Below are 16514 nucleotides of genomic sequence, written 5' to 3'. Positions count from 1 at the left end.
CACCCCTTAGGCCTCTCCTTCAGCCGCGCCGCGCCCCGCCTCACACAGCCAATCCTCGCCCGCGCTGCCCTCCTAACTGACAGCTTCTCTGGCCAATAGAATCTCGTATGCCAAACACAATTCCCACCCACCCCCACCCTCTGTCGTCGGTCCTTCCCCTTCACCAGAAAGGAGAAAGGAGGAGGACGTGGCTGTGGCTGTCGATCCAGGACCCCTGAAGGGTCTCAGCTGGGGAGGAGGGGTGGCTGCTCCCGCTCCCCTGTGCAGGTCCTAGGGCCCTGGGTCAGCTTGTTTTGATGCACTGGATCGAAGTGGAAGAGGAGCCATGGGAGCAGCCTTCCTCCAGCTTTGATTTTGTGTTGGAGGGCAGCATAGGCAGTGAGTGCCCTCATCGGGGCGCCTTGGCTTCAGCTGGCTCCTTCAGTTGGGTCGTCTGATCTATTTCCTCTTAGCTCGTCTCCCCGCCCTTCGCTCCCCATGAGGCCGACACGAGGGCTGCAGCAGGAGCATTTTTGCTCTGCCTGTGATGGGGTGCTGGCAGACCTGGGTCTTCTGCAGATCACAATTCACCTCCTTGGGGCTCTTGCTCTGGGGACCGCAAGACCCTCATATATGGCCCCGAGACCGCATTTTCTGGCCTGATTCTCTACAGTTGAGTTCTGTGGGGAGAGGTCCTGTGGTTCTGCTCCTTGGGGGGCTCCTCTTGTGCTCTTCATCTCCCCCCAACACACCCTGAGCCCACACTTGGGTGGGTGATGGATGGTTGATTCCTGGGGAAATGCTGGAAATTGGATGGGTTGGTCTCCCCAGGCTCAGGCAGCAGACAGGGCCTCCTGAGTGGACAGAGGCCCAAAAGGGTTGGCACAACCTCCAGCCCAGCCCCAGGTCCAAGTTGAGATGGGTTTTCATTGTTAAATGCTTCTTGCCATTAATGTCCTAGCTGTCCCCAGCTGCAAGCTATTAGGCTGAGTACCACACATTTCTCTATGTCTGTCTGTGTGCTCTCTCCTCAGTGTCCATATAGTCTTTGTCCTGTATTTGAGACTCTCCAGGGCTTATCTGCAGATTTGGAGCCCAGCTGGTTCTGGGCTGTATCTGCCTTGTAGGACAGTGTCCACTCTACTCCAGGCTGCTCTCTGGCTCCCCAACACAGCAGTCCTCAGCCTCTTAAGTGGGCCTTGAAGGTGTGTATGATGGCGAAAGAAGCCCCTGCGTATGGATTCAGCAAAATCTTCAGAATTGTCGCTGGAGTCCCCGCCATGCTCCTCACAGACCACCAACACAGCTCTGAGGATCCACTGCTGTCAGGGCTGATGTGTATGCACATGTAGTTCATTCTGGATAGGGTGTTTCAGAATCCCGTTAGATGCAGCTCCTGCCACCAGCTTTCCTCAGCTGTCCCACAGTCCCTGCCTACTCACACTCCCTGGAGGCCTGTGGTCTGCCTGTCTTCATTCCCTTTCTTTTTTTCTTTTCTTTTTTTTTGGCCACTGTACACATGCAGACTTGAGCATCCCATCCCCCTGACTCAGCAGGGTCTTTCTTGCTCCCTTAGGTCTGATCTTTATTCTCTCAAAGCCCAAGCTGATCTGCTCAACCTCCCCATTCTCCCTTTTTTCAGCTCCTAGAATTGGTCCCACTCCTTCCTACAAGGCCTTCTCAGTCAGCCTTTATCTGACACTCAAGGAACAGTCAGTTCACAGGTAGTTAAGGACAGGAGTTGCACTGGCAGAAACACCAGGCATGTGGATCTGAATGGCACATGGGTCCTCCCAGCTCTGCTCCCTGGAATCCTAGATTGACATAAGGCCTATTGCTGGTGTCGTTTAGGACAAGATCTTCTATACAGCATCCATAGATGTCACCACCATGATACCCCCCCACTCCAGGCCCAGCTGTGATCTCCTGTTGCCCTCTGGGTCACAGTTCCCTTTCTCATTCTTCACCTTGCCCTGCCTCAGACCCACTCTGTGACTCACCCACTGTTCCCATTCGTAATACGGTTATTCCTCTTGAATCTCTAAACTCCTACCCCTGTACCACCACTGCCCCCTCAAAAAAAGACCACTACCTTCCCTTCTGCTAAACTCTTGAAATTCCACCTCCTCCAAGAAGTATTTTTGGACTGATTGGAAGGAACCTAATGCTCCTGATATCAGTCTTTCTAACCTCTTCCCCCCAGTAGCAGCTGCTATATAACTTGGTTAAGGGCTGGGTTCTGAGTCCCCAGTCCAAGATATTCAGGATGAATATGGGTGGAATTTTAAAGGAAAAGCAGACAAAATAATCAAAACAAATCCATAAAGAGTGACAGCATTTCTGTTATTTAAAAAAGCTGAAGAGCCCTGACTGGTGTGGCTCAGTGGGTTGGGCATTGTCCTGCAAACCAAAAGGTTGCAGGTTCAATTCTCAGCCAGGGCACATCCCTGGGTTGTGGGTAAGTACCCAGATGGGGGCATGTGAGAGGCAACAAGATTGATGTTCCCCTTGTACATTGATGTTTCTCTCCCTCTCTCGCTTTCCCTCTTTCTCTCTAAAAATAAATAAAATCTTTTATAAACAAATTTTTTTCAAAAACTGGAGACATTAAGGGAAAAGAGAGGGGGGTTATGTTTCAATAGGGTGGAGACCTAGAGGGATGACATAGTGAAACCAGAAAGACTTGATGAGAAAGTGGGCTTTATGGAAGGACAGTGACATCCCCCAACACATCTGCAAATGTACTTTTCTGGTTGGGTTATATTTAGGGTCTATATTCTCTAATTGATGCACTTATCTGTGTTAGTAACTATATGTCAGTTCCTGTCTGCCCATTTCTCATGGATATACATGCTCCTCTGGGACAGTGCTGGCTATATAAGACCCCTTAAATTAGAGCCCCCTGAAGCCAGGCTCCTTGTCTGTGTCCATCACGCTGGAGAATAATGCCCTGTCCAGATAAGCAGTTATTTCTGAAGGCTCTTTAAAGTCATAACTGTAGACCTAAACCAAGAACTGGAGGACCTAGACCAAGATTTCAGCTTATGTAGAAACAGGGCCTTATTGATGAGAACCACAATTTCACCTTTGAGATGCACCCTCCATTGATCCCTGGGAAGATGAGCCCCTGCTTTAAGGAAATATCTCCAGGCAATGCTACTCATCAGACTCTTATGCCCTTTGGCTGTCTTCATCTCTCTCTCTCTGAGAGTGCATAATCTAGGAGGCAGGAGTTGCAGCCCATGGCTTATAAAATGCATGACTTGGGGAAGTCATTTCAGCTTTGTGGGCCTCTATTTTTTTATATTAAAATGTAGGAACTCTCTATAAGTTGCTTTTATCATCAGATAAAAAATTAATAGTAAAGGAATAACATCCTGGGAGTTGAACTTAAAAATGATTCCTAAAGTCTTCCAGTTCCATGATTCTGATTCTAAATAAATCTGTCCCGTGAATCTATTTCACTCTCTAGCTCCATCCCTGTCTGGTTCTCCCTGATTTGTTTCTGCCTGATGGGCTCAGTCTCTGTGTGCACAGCACCCATGAGGCCTGCACTTCTGCGGTTTAACCAAGGAGGCAGAGGGGAGGGGTGCTCAGGTTCTCAGCAATGCTTTAGAGGGGCCACTGAAAGATGGTGAGACAAATGACAGGATGCCAAGATGGTTGAGGTCCAGGGTCTCCCCAGTAAACAAAACCAGAGACCCCAAAACCTAAGGTCATTGCACCTCCATATCTTCAAAGTATCCCTACAGAGAGGCTGATGAAAATGTAGGTTCTTAAAACACCAGGGGTGAAGTCTTGGCCTGGACATCTGAATGCCTGGATCTTGCTCCCCACCCTCCCATTTAGTACCCCCATCCAGGGTCTCAGCTCCTTCGGTGTGCAAAGGGAGAGTGAGCGTATGCACCAGCCCAGCTCTCCCTCCCTCTCCTGAGGACTTTACCCTAGGGGAGCTGGGGTGAGGAGGAGCAAGTTCCTGGGAAGGCAATGGAGGGAGTAGAACCCCTCCCCAGGCAACAGTGGGGAGTGGGGAAAGGGGCTGAGTGGAGGGAAGAGACGAACCTGACTACGGAGGTGCTCCTAGCTGCCAGGAGGGAGACCCCCACCTTCTCAATATCTTTCCATTCCAGCAGGTCCCTTGCAAGAAAGACTCAGTTGAGGAAGACCAAATGTAGGTTTTTTGAAACAGAGAGTAGAGTTGATAAGCAGAGATGAGGAAGAGGTACCCTGGGGCAGGGAGAGAAGGGAACAATGCTGAGATGCTGGAGGGCCCAGGATTAAGGGTCAGGGGAGGACATGGATGAGCTGGGGCTCCTTTTCCTTGCCATAAGCACGGCTTTCCTCAATAAAGCCTTGGTCCCCCCATCAGGTCATCAATGCCAGTCTTCCCCCATCCTCACCCCTGGATCTTCTATTCCCAGGCCCATAGCTCCTGCCTTTACATTCTCTTTTTCAGAGGCAGATTAAGGTCAGTTGAGGCCCCAGGCACAGAAGAAAATATTGGGCCCCTTAAAAAAAAAGAGAGAGAGACAGGGAAAATAAAAATACATGTTAACCATATTTTATGCATAGTAGTAATAAAACCAAACTTGGTGTCTCTAGAAAAAAGTGTAAAGTTGGGGTTTTGCAGGGCCCTTCAGAAGTCAGGGCCCAGGGTGCACACCCAGTGGGTCCATCGTTAAATCTGCCTCTGCCCTTCCCCACCCACCCTGAGAAGTTTTCCCTGCCCAATCCTTCTAGTACTCCCTAGTAGCTTTATTTCTCAGTCACTTCCTTCTGATCCCTCCAAACCCCGTTTTTTTGCCTGCTCCCTTTCACCCTTATCCCAAGCAGCACTCCCGCTACCGTGCCCACCCGTCTCTTCCCTGCGCCTGCGAGCGCCTCCTGTGCCCAGCATAGCACTCCAGATGTAGAAGCAGATCAAGAAGGGCCGGGGGTGGTGGCTGTTGCTTTTCAGGGATATTCTTAGCCTATCTGGGGGCTGGAGCTGGAATCAGCGTTTCCATCTCAACCAGGCAGTTGGCTGCAGTGAAGCTGCTGCTGTGACTGGGTCTCCATCTAGTTCTCTGTCCCTTTCCCTGTCGCTGTCCTCCTCTGTCTCAATTTCACTCTGAAGGCATAGACCCTCTGTGAGTCCTGCCTTCTCATCCCTGTGCCCATGCATAGGGGATACCCTCTGCCCTGGCCTAGCCCCAATGAATGAGTTCTGAAAACCCTGGTCTTGGAGACTCTTGGAGAAAGAAAAGAGCCTTCAAGAACTCCAGGTCAGATCTTCCCTGGATCTACACACAGCCTTTGCCTCTGTGCCCCCAGTCTCACTTTCATCTGGCCCCCCAAAAACCCTACATGGTACCTGGTCCCTAGACACTAGCCATGACCATGAAAGCCTTTCTTATCTTGACTTACAGGAATCACTCAGAGTCCCTGGAGTTCCAGGAGCTGCCTTCTGAGAGAAGCTGAACCCTGGGGTCCAGTCCTCCCTTGGGGTTGAACAAGGAACTCACTGGCCCAGATTCCTTATTAACAGAAGGAGAAGCCAGAAAGAGATCTGACTCATTCACAAATAGCATAGAAAACGTTTGCCTTTTTAAAAGAGAAAGGCAGTGTGGGGTTCCTATGTGATTTTGGAGTCACACAGGTCTGGGTTCAAATCCAGCCCCTCCACTTACAAGCTGGGAGACTTGAGGCAAATCTCTTAATTCTTCTGAGGTCTCCAAAAGTGGACCATCATAGGGTTGTTGTATGATCTTATTTAATCTCACAGTGCTTGTGTTAAAAAATGAGTTATTACAAGTTACATTGTCATCACTACTTATACAGAGCAGAAAAGGTTTGGTTGATCTGTACCGTTAGCTGTTTTTTTGTTTGTTTGTTTGTTTGTTTTTTACTGGAACATTCTTCATTAATGAGTCAGGATACAATTAAAAATTTTTTTGGTCGGCTTTTGAGACCAATGTATAGCTGTCCTTTCTTCTCGGCTATTGTGCTGGTAGCTATTGCTACTCAGACTGCTCCTGAGATTGTTTGATATGATTCCTGAGGCCACGAAGACCTGGCAGCATGTCAGGCACTGGTCCACTTTCTGGTCCACCAGAGGCTTCATTAATTTTGTGAACCTCTGTGTACCTGCTATGAGCCAGGCACCAGGCCCACCTGACTGTGCTTTTCAGGGAGCATGCTCTGGCTACTCATCACACACCTGCGATCTCTCCAGAGCTCCAGAGACTCCATGTAGTTTAGTTCTGCTTTTGAAGGGGTTTGAGATATTGTTTCTGCAAAATTTAAAAATCAATTTTAGCAAATATTATTCAAGAAACTGTAGCCTACTGGTTTAGATACTGGGAACATGAAAAGATGTGAAGTGGGGCTCCCACCTTCAAAGAATGTACAGCAGAGATGACAGATATGAAAAGTAACAATAAATAGTAGTAAATTGATCAATGTCTTACGATTAGTTATAGAGGGTGGGATTGAATGTCCTGAGTTCTCACCGGAAAGTAACTACTGGCAGGGGGATTTTTTTGTCCTCACCCAAGGACATTCTTTTCCCATTGTTTTTAGAGAGAAAGGAAGGGAAAGAGAGAGGGGAAATATCAACTGGTTGCCTTATTCATGTACGCCCCAACCAGGGATCAGACCCGCAACCTTTCTGTCATGGGACAACCAACTGAGCCACACCAGCTAGGGCTAATTAAAATCAATTTTTTTAAATAAAATTTTATTTATTTATTTTGAGAGGGTGGGGAAGTGAGGGAGAGAAACATTGATTTGTGAGAGATACATCAATCGGTTGCCTCATGCACGTCCCCAACCAGGGACCTGGCCCACAACCCAGGCATGTGCCCTGACTGGGAATCAAAATTGTGACCTTTCAGTTCACAGGCCAGCGCTCAATCTACTGAGCCACACCAGCCAGGGCTAAAATCGATGTTTAACTGAAGTCCTCCACCTGGTGTATGCCCTCTCTATTCCATGGCCTTCCTTGCCTGACTCCAAGCTGTGATGAAGATAATCACCTTCCCCAAGGCAGGGGTGAGCCTCAACAACTCCCTGCTCACAATGACAGATTCCTGCCTTCTGAGCATGAGGGTTAATGAATGAATAACTGCTTGTATGAAAAACCCTGGTGGGCCTGCTTACTGCCCCAACATCTTAGCTGGACAGGAGCCACTGCTGTTAATCTGCCGTTTGTGTAGGATTATGGGTATATAGGAGATGGGCTTTGAAACAGGTTCATTAATTTACACTTTCTTCTTTGTAATCTCAAAATGTAAAGATGATTCTTTGTTTTGACCTCCTTTGAGTAAAAAAGGCTATTCTACTTTTATAAGCTAGAGCTCCACATATACTCACTTTCAATTTTGAGTAGGGAGCAGAGAATAAGAAGGTTGTCCACTACATTAATTAGTAGTTTCTAAACTATTGTGCCCCGCAGTACCACCTGGGGGAACTTAGTAAAAATAACACATCTGGGCTCTATTGCAGACCCATGGAATTATAATTTCTGCAGGTTGGCTCAAGGTGGCATCACTATCAGAAAATGTTAAGAGGAAGAAGAAAAATATGAGAGATAGCTAGATCCCACCTGTTTTTTCTGTCACGCACCATTGTGGTTGCTGCAGTTGAGCATCCAGCCTCCCTGGGGTAAGGACAACCTAATTTGCCTTTGGGAAACCACCTTTACCACACTCCAAATCCATGTGATCTAATGGGGCCCACCCCTCCCAAGACCCCAAGGGTGGGTTCAAGACATGGACCTGAGAACTTCCCTAAGTTGGGGAATGAAATAGACTTACAGGTCCAGGAAGCACAGAGAGTTCCAAAAAAACTGGACCCAGGGAGAACCACTCCAAGACACATTATAATCAGAACAGAAGGGCAGAGAAAGTGCTTCCAGGGCAAAGTAAAACTGAAGGAGTTCATCAGATCCAAACCACTGTTATATGAAATGTTTAAGGGACTTGTTTAGGAGAAAGAGGATCAAAACTATGAACATAAAAATGAAAACTGTATCACAACAACCAATGACAGAAGCTAGGGAACCAAAACAAAGGCAAACTAAGTAGGCAATGAGAATGGGAAAGGAATTATAGGCATGGGGAACATTATGGGGGGAGGTCAGCAGGGAGGGGGAAGGGGGGAAAGGGAGGGGGATGGTACAGGAATTAAGAAGCATATTAGGAGGGAGTGAAGTAGACAGGAAGATGTTGAGAAGAACTATATGCACAACCAATAGGCATGGACTAAGTGGGGTGGGCAACTGGAGGGAGTGGGGGTCACTGGGTGGAGGAGAACAAAGGGAAAAGAAATTGGGACAACTGTAACAGCATAATCAAAATAAATCAGGGCTGGGCTGGTGACCCAAAGCAGTCCAATGACACTCAATTCTTGGAGTTTTACTAGAAGTGCTGAGGAAAAGATGCTTTCCTTTCTCTGAGGTTGCTAAGCCAGTGGGATGAAAGCCTGAGATCCTGGTGTGATTTTAGCCCCTGCATCCAGCTGGGCCTGATGAAGGTCAATGAGGCAAGAAACACCCCTCCTCCCCATTTTTTTCTAATCGTAAGATAATTTGAGTTGAAAATCCAGTATTTCTAAGCAAAAAAAATTCTAATAGTTGTGCTTTGAAATTTTACTTCTAAAACTGTGTCCGTAACTTTAGAGAAGTGCATGTTTGGATTTAATGACTGCGAAGGGTGGTCTCTCACATCTAGTTATCAGTGAAGGACTAATTCTGGAAGAAACACTGTTGACCAACAACCTGGGTTCTGACCTCAAGGCCCATTTCCTGCTGGATTTTTCAAACCGTAGCTAGTGATAGGAGTTCTTTCACAGGTCCCATGACCCTTCCTCCAAGTAAAAGCCTTAGGATAGGAGAGCCATTTCCCCACAGCCTGCACAGTTGTCAAGTCTTCTTTCTGGGCTGCTGCCAGGTTACATTCCTTAGGTATCAACTTCCTGCTCAAATAAGAAATTTGATGCTTCATCCTCCATTATGCTTCTGAATCAAGTTTGCCCCCAGCCAGTGTAAGAGGCAGCTGTAGCCACACAGAACCATTTGTTGTGATAAGGGCCATTAGCACAGTGTCTCTGGGGGCCTGGGGTGGAGGTGGGTTTCGGCTCTAAGCTGCCCCAGGGTTCTCCTTCTGCTCCAGAACTCTAATCTGGCCTGCCTTTGGGGAGTTCTCTCAGGGGAGTGGCTGGAGCTCCAATCAAAGCAAATTTTTCAGTTACAACATGGTTCACATCTTTCTTTCTTTCGCTCCAAGACTGTTTACTTCCAAATAGTTTGTGAGTCATATTTTCCTATCCCATTCTGTTACCCAGATATACAATTTTAAGTATATTTTATTGATTACGCTGTTACAGTTGTCCCAATTTTTTCCCCTTTGCTCCCCTCCACCCAGTATCCCCTTTCCCTCCAGGAATCCCCTTCTTAGTTCATGTCCATGGGTCATGCATTTAAGTTCTTTGGATTCACCCTTTCCTACACTATTCTTAACACACCCTATTTTGTTCCTACCAATCATGCTTCTTAATCCCTGCACCATCTTCCCCAGTCTCCCCCATTTCCCCCTCCCAGCTGATAACCTTCCAAATGTTCTGCTTACCTATGATTCTGTTCCTGTTCTGGTTATTTGCTTAGTTTGTTTTTGTTTTTATTTTTTAGATTCAGTTGTTGATAGTTGTGAGTTGGTTGTGATTTTAATGTTCAAAGTTTTGATATTTTTTTTCTTAAGTAAGTCCATTTAACATTTCATGTAATAATGGCTTGGTGATGATAAATTCCTTTAGCTTTATCTTGACTGGGAAGCACTATATCTGCCCTTCCATTCTAAATGATAGCTTTGCTAGATACAGTAATCTTGGTTGTAGGTCCTTGCTTTTCTTCACTTGGAGTACTTCTTGCCAGTCCCTCCTTGCCTGCAAAGTTTCTTTTGAGAAATCAGCTGATATTCTTATAGGCACCCCTTTGCAGGTAACTCTGCTTTTCTCTTGCTGCTTTTAAGATTCCCTCTTTACTTTTAAACATTGGTATTTTAATTATGATGTGTCTTGGTGTGGTCCTCTTTGGGTTCAACTTGTTTGGGACTCCCTGTGCTTCCTGGACTTGTATGTCTATTTTCTTCATCAAATTAGAGAAGTTTTCTTCCATTATTTTTTCAAATAAGTTTTCAATTTCTTGCTCTTCCTCTTCTTCTGGCATCCCTGTGATTCAGATGTTGGTATGTTTAAAGTTATCCCAAAGGTTCTTAAGCCTCTCCTCACTTTTATGCATTCTTGTTTCTTCTTTATGTCCTGGTTGAAAGTTTATTTCTTCCTTTTGTTCTAAATCGCTGATCTGAATCCTGGCTTCCTTTCCTCCACTGTTGGTTCCTTGTGGATTTTTATTTCACATTGTGTAACCTTCATTTCTTCTATTTATTTATTTATTTACTGTACTTTATGAGTTCTCTGAGCATTTTTATCACCAGTGTTTTGAACTCTGCATCTGATAGGTTGGCTTTCTCCATTTCATTTAGTTCTTTTTTCTGGGGTTTTCTTCTGTCCTTTCATTTGGACCATATTTCTTTGCCTCCTCTATTTGGCAGCCTCCCTGTGTTTGTTTCTGTGTATAGGTAGAGCTGCTTTGACTCCTCGTCTTAGTAGTATGGCCTGTGTAGAAAGAGGGGGGAAAACACTGATATGTGAGAGATACACCAATCAGTTGCCTCTCCCACTGGCGACCTTTTGGTTCACAAGCTAGCACTCAATCCACTGAGCCACACCAGCCAGGGTGAAACTTCCTGCTTTTAAACAGTTCATATTATTAGGTTAGTTAGGTTTACCCAGATAATCTCCCTATTTTAAAGTCAACTGATAAGTAACTTCAATTACATCTGCCAAAATCCCCTTTACTACATTACATTACATAATAATGGGAGTAACATGGGAAAGATGGACCAAGGAGGCCATCTTAGAATTCTGTCTGTCTGTCCATCTTTCTATATGTATATCCCTCTACTGAAAGACAGTTGTTCATATTTTAACTTTATACAAGTAAAACTATATGATATTACTCTGAACTATTAATGTTCTGGGGCCAGGCCAGAATGATAAAAAGAATAAATTAATCAGAAAAAAAGATAGACAACTCAATTATTTAAATAGGTAAAAGACTCGAGTTAGTGTTTTATAGATGGAAATGTCTAAATGGACATTAAGCTTTTGGAAAGGTGCTAAACTTCATTAGATACCACAAAAATGTGAATTAAAACTACAGTGAAGCCCTGGCCAGGTGGCTCAGGTAGCTGGAGTGTCGCCCCTGTACACCAAAAGGTTGCGGGATCCCGAGTCAAGGCACACACAAGGGTCGGGGTTCCATTCCCATTAGGGGTGTGTACAGAAGGCAACAGATAGATGTTTCTCTCTTACATCAATACTTTCCTCCCTCTCTCTCTCTCTCTCTCCCTTTCTCTTTCTCTGAAATCAATAAGCATATCCTCAGGTGAGGATTTTTTAAAAAATAGCTACAGTGAGATTCCACTATAAACCATCAAAAAAGCTAGAATTAAAAAGACAGAAATATCAAGTGCTGGTAAGATTATAAGTAATGAACTCATATACTGCTGGTGAGAGTGTAAATTGATATAAGCACTGTGGAAAATGCTTCTGCAATATCTACTGATGCTGAACATATGTGTATTCCATGACCCGGCTTTTTATTTTTACTTCTAGGTTTATATCCAACAGAAATGCACATATATTCACATAAGACATATGTTAGAATGTGCAGAGCAGGAATATTTGAAATAGCTCCATACTGGAAGCTATCTTAATGCCCATTATATTAGTTACCTTTTGCTGCATTAAAAAATGACTCTGGTCTGGCCAAGATGGAGGCATAGATAGACACGTTGCGTCTCCCTCCACAACTAAGAAGGAATACAACTACCTCAAAACTAGAAACAACCAGAAGTTCCAGAAAATCAGACAGCATGGGAGTCCAACAAACAAAGATATAAAGAAGAAATACTCATCCAGACAGGTAGGAGGGGGCGGAGCTGGGACGGAGAGGACGCAGTATGGTGGCGACAGCAGCGGCAGCAGTGGCAGGCCAGCGGAAAGTACAGTTTCACATTTTAAAAAGTCAGGAGGGACACCTGGAGAGCATTCCCAGCTCCTCACCGGACCCCACAGCTCATGGTCCCAGTGCCAGGGAAAATAAAGCCTCATTGCTTCTGAGGCTATCAGCTGATTTCTCAAAAGACACTTTGCAGGCAAGAAGGGACTGGCAAGCAGTATTCAATGTGATGAAAAGCAAGGACCTACAACCAAGATTACTCTATCCAGCAAAGCTATCATTTGGAATGGAAGGGCAGATGAAGTGCTTCCCAGACAAGGTAAAGCTAAAGGAGTTCATCATCACCAAGCCATTATTATATGAAATGTCAAAGGGACTTACTTAAGAAAAAGAAGATTAAAGTTATGAACATTAAAATGACAACAAACTCATAACTATCAACAATTGAATCTAAAAAATAAAAACAAAACCCAATTAAGAAAACCAGAATAGGAACAGAATCATAGGTAATGGGATCATTTGGAGGGTTATCAGCTGGGAGGGGGAAAGGGGAGAAATGGGGAAATGGTGCAGGGATTAAGAAGTATAATCGGTTGGTACAAAATAGACTGGGGGAAGTTAAGAATAATATAGGAAAGGGTGAAGCCAAAGAACTTATATACACAACCCATAGATATGAACTAAGGGGGGGTGGGATTGCTGCAGGGAAGGGGGGTACTGGGAAGAGGGGAGCAAAGGGGAAGAAATTGAAACTATTGTAACAACATAATCAGTAAAATATACTTTAAAAAAATGCTCTGAAACTTAGTGGTTTAAAATTATAAACATGTATTATCTCACATCCTCCCAGATCAGGAGCTTGGCTGAATGGTTCTGGTTCAGGGTCTCTCATGAAGTTACAATAAGGTTACAAGGAGAGGACTGCAGAATTTGGAGACTTGACTGGGGCTGGAAGACCCACACCCAAGCTCAATGAAGTGGGCATTGGCAGGAGGCCTCAGTTCCTCACAAATGTTTGGCTGGAGGTTTCAGTTCCTCACTGTGTGCACCTCCCCATTGTATTAATTCTGTTTTCTTGCCTTGATTTTTTTTTTCTTCCAAGATTTCTATTTACTGTGTGTTGAGTCTTACTTGCCTATCTTTAATATTCATAATTTTCTCTCTTTGAATTCTTTTCATCTTTTAAAATTTCATTTTAATTTTTAATGTATTTCTTGTTTTCACCTCCTGTTTCTCTTCAGGCATTATCTACTATATTAATTCACTCTAGTGTTTTTTCCAATTTAGCCTTCCTTTCTGAAATTACTTTTTCATTTCTAAATCTTTCCTGAGTTGTTACCTCATTTCAGAGTTTCTCTAACTTTATGTTGTTCTTTTATGTCTTGTATTATTTTTAATGTCTTTTATCTTCTTCCCAGATAGTTACGGTTAACAGTTTTTATCTGCTTTGTGCATATGTCTTTCTGACACGCTTTCTTTGCCTGTAGGTATTATTGTGGTTTTGCTTTTTACTTTCTTATAACTCTGTAATTGATTTGGCCTCAATACTTTCTTTGCTTACTTATACATGAAATTAATTTTCCTGAACTTTTAGAAGAAAGTGTGGGCCAGGGTAGCTCTCCTAACTAAAAAGTCTCATTTTCTGTTATTTTCATGTAGTAATAAAAAAGATGGCAGCATGCTTTCTAAGATTTCTTGGCTCTGCTCACCTTTCCATTTTTATCTTGGCCTTGTCTTTATCTTTGATGTCTCTCTCCTGTTCAATTTTGCTTCTTTTCCTAGCATTTTTTCCTACATGTGAGATTCTGTCCCAGCAGGGAGCCCTGATGGCCAGTCTTGCTAGAGAACTTCATTTATTTCAGACCTTGCCACAGCTTGCTGGCTCTCACCCACCACTGAATTAGGCAAAAACCCTCCCAATTTCTGTTGCTTTCTCAAATTGACCCATGAACACCTACCTACTGGTTATTACGGTGTTCTCCTATCCTCAGCTCCATCAGAAGCTCACTATTCCCTGCTTTCTTCTGCACACGTGCCAGTTCCATGCAGATGGTGTTGCCTTGTCCTGTATTTCGAGGTTTCTGGAAACACCTTGCCACCTAATTTTGTTGTAAATATTATCCATGGGCTTTTAGTTGTTTTTTAATTGCGATATAATCAGCTAATGTAATTAACATTATATTAGTTTCAGGTATACGAGATCTGTCTGGAAAATGTCCAGCCATTGTTAATATGACAGTTTGCGTGACATCATGTAAGTTGGCAGCCGAGGAGAGTGGACTGGAACGCACATGCATGAACAATGACAGCTTCACTGTACTAGTCAGTGGGGCAGTAGATACACTGAGTGAGCGTGTGTACTGTGTGGCGGTTGTATTTAAAATGACTGCATGAATAGAGCAACGAGTCTCCATCAGATTGTACATTAAGCTTGAACATTCCTCTGCAGAAACTATTTGGATGATTCAGAAGGACCCAGCTCTGGGCAGCTGATGATTGGCAGCTTCATTCTCACAACACGTCCACTCATGCATCACGTCTCGCGCAGTTTTTTTGCCTAACATCAAATCACCCAGTTGACTGAGCTCCCCCCCACAGGCCCAGATTTGGTGTCCTGCAACTTCTGGTTTTTCCCCAAACTAAAAACACCTTTGAAAGGGAAAAAGATTTCAGACCATAAATGATATTCAGGAAAATACGACAGGGCAGCTGACGGCAACTGGGAGAACTGTGTGAGGTCCCAAGGTGCCTACTATGAAGGGGACTGAGGTGTCACTGTCCTATGTAGATGTTTCTTGTATCTTGTATCTTCTTCCATAAAGGTCTCTATTTTTCATATTACATGGCTGGATACTTTCTGGACAGACCTCATATATCTTCTTATGGATGGTGGCTGAGTATGTTCACTTTATACAATTTCACTGAGCTGTGCCCTTCATATTTGTGTACTTCGTTTATGTATATTATAAATTATTGTCCTGGCTGGTTTGGCTCAGTGGATTGAGCATCGGCCTGCGAGCTAAGTGTCGCTGGTTCGGTCTTCCAGTCAGGACACATCAGAGAAGGAAAACTCTGACTCCAAAAAACCTCCGCTGCCTTGCAGCATACCTCTTCAGGGGAAAGGCTAAGGGAGTAAACCCCGACAGAAAATCCGGAGCCGGAGTCCCTAAGGCGGTTTGACGTTGTAGTCAACACCGGCAACTCCTGCGGCGCACCTGAAACCAAGCTGTATTGACTCCGTCTTTCCCTTGGACCTTCGGCTGCGAAGAGAGGGGGGGTCTGCTGCATGGGCAACAGCAGACCCTCCATATCACCCTGCCCAGGCTCTGTAGCTTCAGCTTCACTGGAGAGGACACTCCAGCGTCATCGCAAGATGTCGATTCAACACGGGAGGAGACAGATACCGTGTCACTCCCGAGTCGGACTGCACAGCCATTCTCGGCGGTGCAGATAGACTCTTAAGAAACTACACCATCGTCTCTCGAGACGGACGGCTGCCGACGACGACGATTATAAATTAATAGAAAGTTTACCCCTGTATTGTTCGAACTTCTCCAGAGAAACAAAAGATGTCCGTGTGTGTGTGTGTGTGTGTGTGTGTGTGTGTGTGTGTGTGTGTGTGTGTACGGAGAGAAAGAGAGAGAGATTTATCTTAAAGAATCGGCTTACGTGATTATGAAGCCTGGCAAGTCCAAAATCTCCAGGGAAGATAGGCATGCTGGAGACCCAGGGAAGAGCTGATATTGCAATTCAAGTCTGAAGAATGCCTTACAATTTGCCATATTCCTCATAGAAAGAATCATAATTTGAACTTATAGATGAGATGCTAAGTAACTTACCTAAGGTCATGACTACATAGTAGTGCATCCTGTAGTAGAACTTAGCTCTCCCTGAAGCTAGAGTTCATTTTCTTTCCACTATACCAGGCAAAAGGTGTTCTAATGGGGTCTGGCCTCATCTTGATAGCTACATTGTAGGTACAAGGCATCCTCCTCCTCAATGGGGGGCTACAATGGTTTTTGACTGTTCTCACTACTTTTACCTTCCACACACAGTAGCCCGAGTGATCATTTCAACATGCAAATCTGATTCCGTCACCTGGAATATTTCAATGGTGCATTTTAGTCCATTCAGCCTGCTCAAACAAAAATACTGTCTCACAGTTCTGGAAGATAGGAAGACCAAGATCAAGGTGCTGGCAGATTCGGTGTCTAATGAGAGCCCACTTCGGTGATGACTATCACTGACAGATGACTATCTCCTCACTGTGTCCTCACATGGTAGAGGGGTAAGAAAGCTCTTGGCAGTCTCTTTTTTAAGCGCACTAATCCAATTCATAAGGGCTCTACCCTCATGACATAATCACCTCCCAAAGGCCCCACCCCCTAATACCATTGGGTAGGATTTCAACAAATGAATTTTGGGGAAGCAGAAACATTCAGTTCATAATAGTCATGAAGAATATAGGTATACC

This window comes from Furipterus horrens, unplaced genomic scaffold (genome assembly GCF_987537825.1).
Source record: "Furipterus horrens unplaced genomic scaffold, mFurHor1.1.pri manual_scaffold_1, whole genome shotgun sequence".
In the NCBI taxonomy this organism is placed as follows: Eukaryota; Metazoa; Chordata; class Mammalia; order Chiroptera; family Furipteridae; genus Furipterus; species Furipterus horrens.
This window is presented reverse-complemented; position numbering follows the sequence as displayed.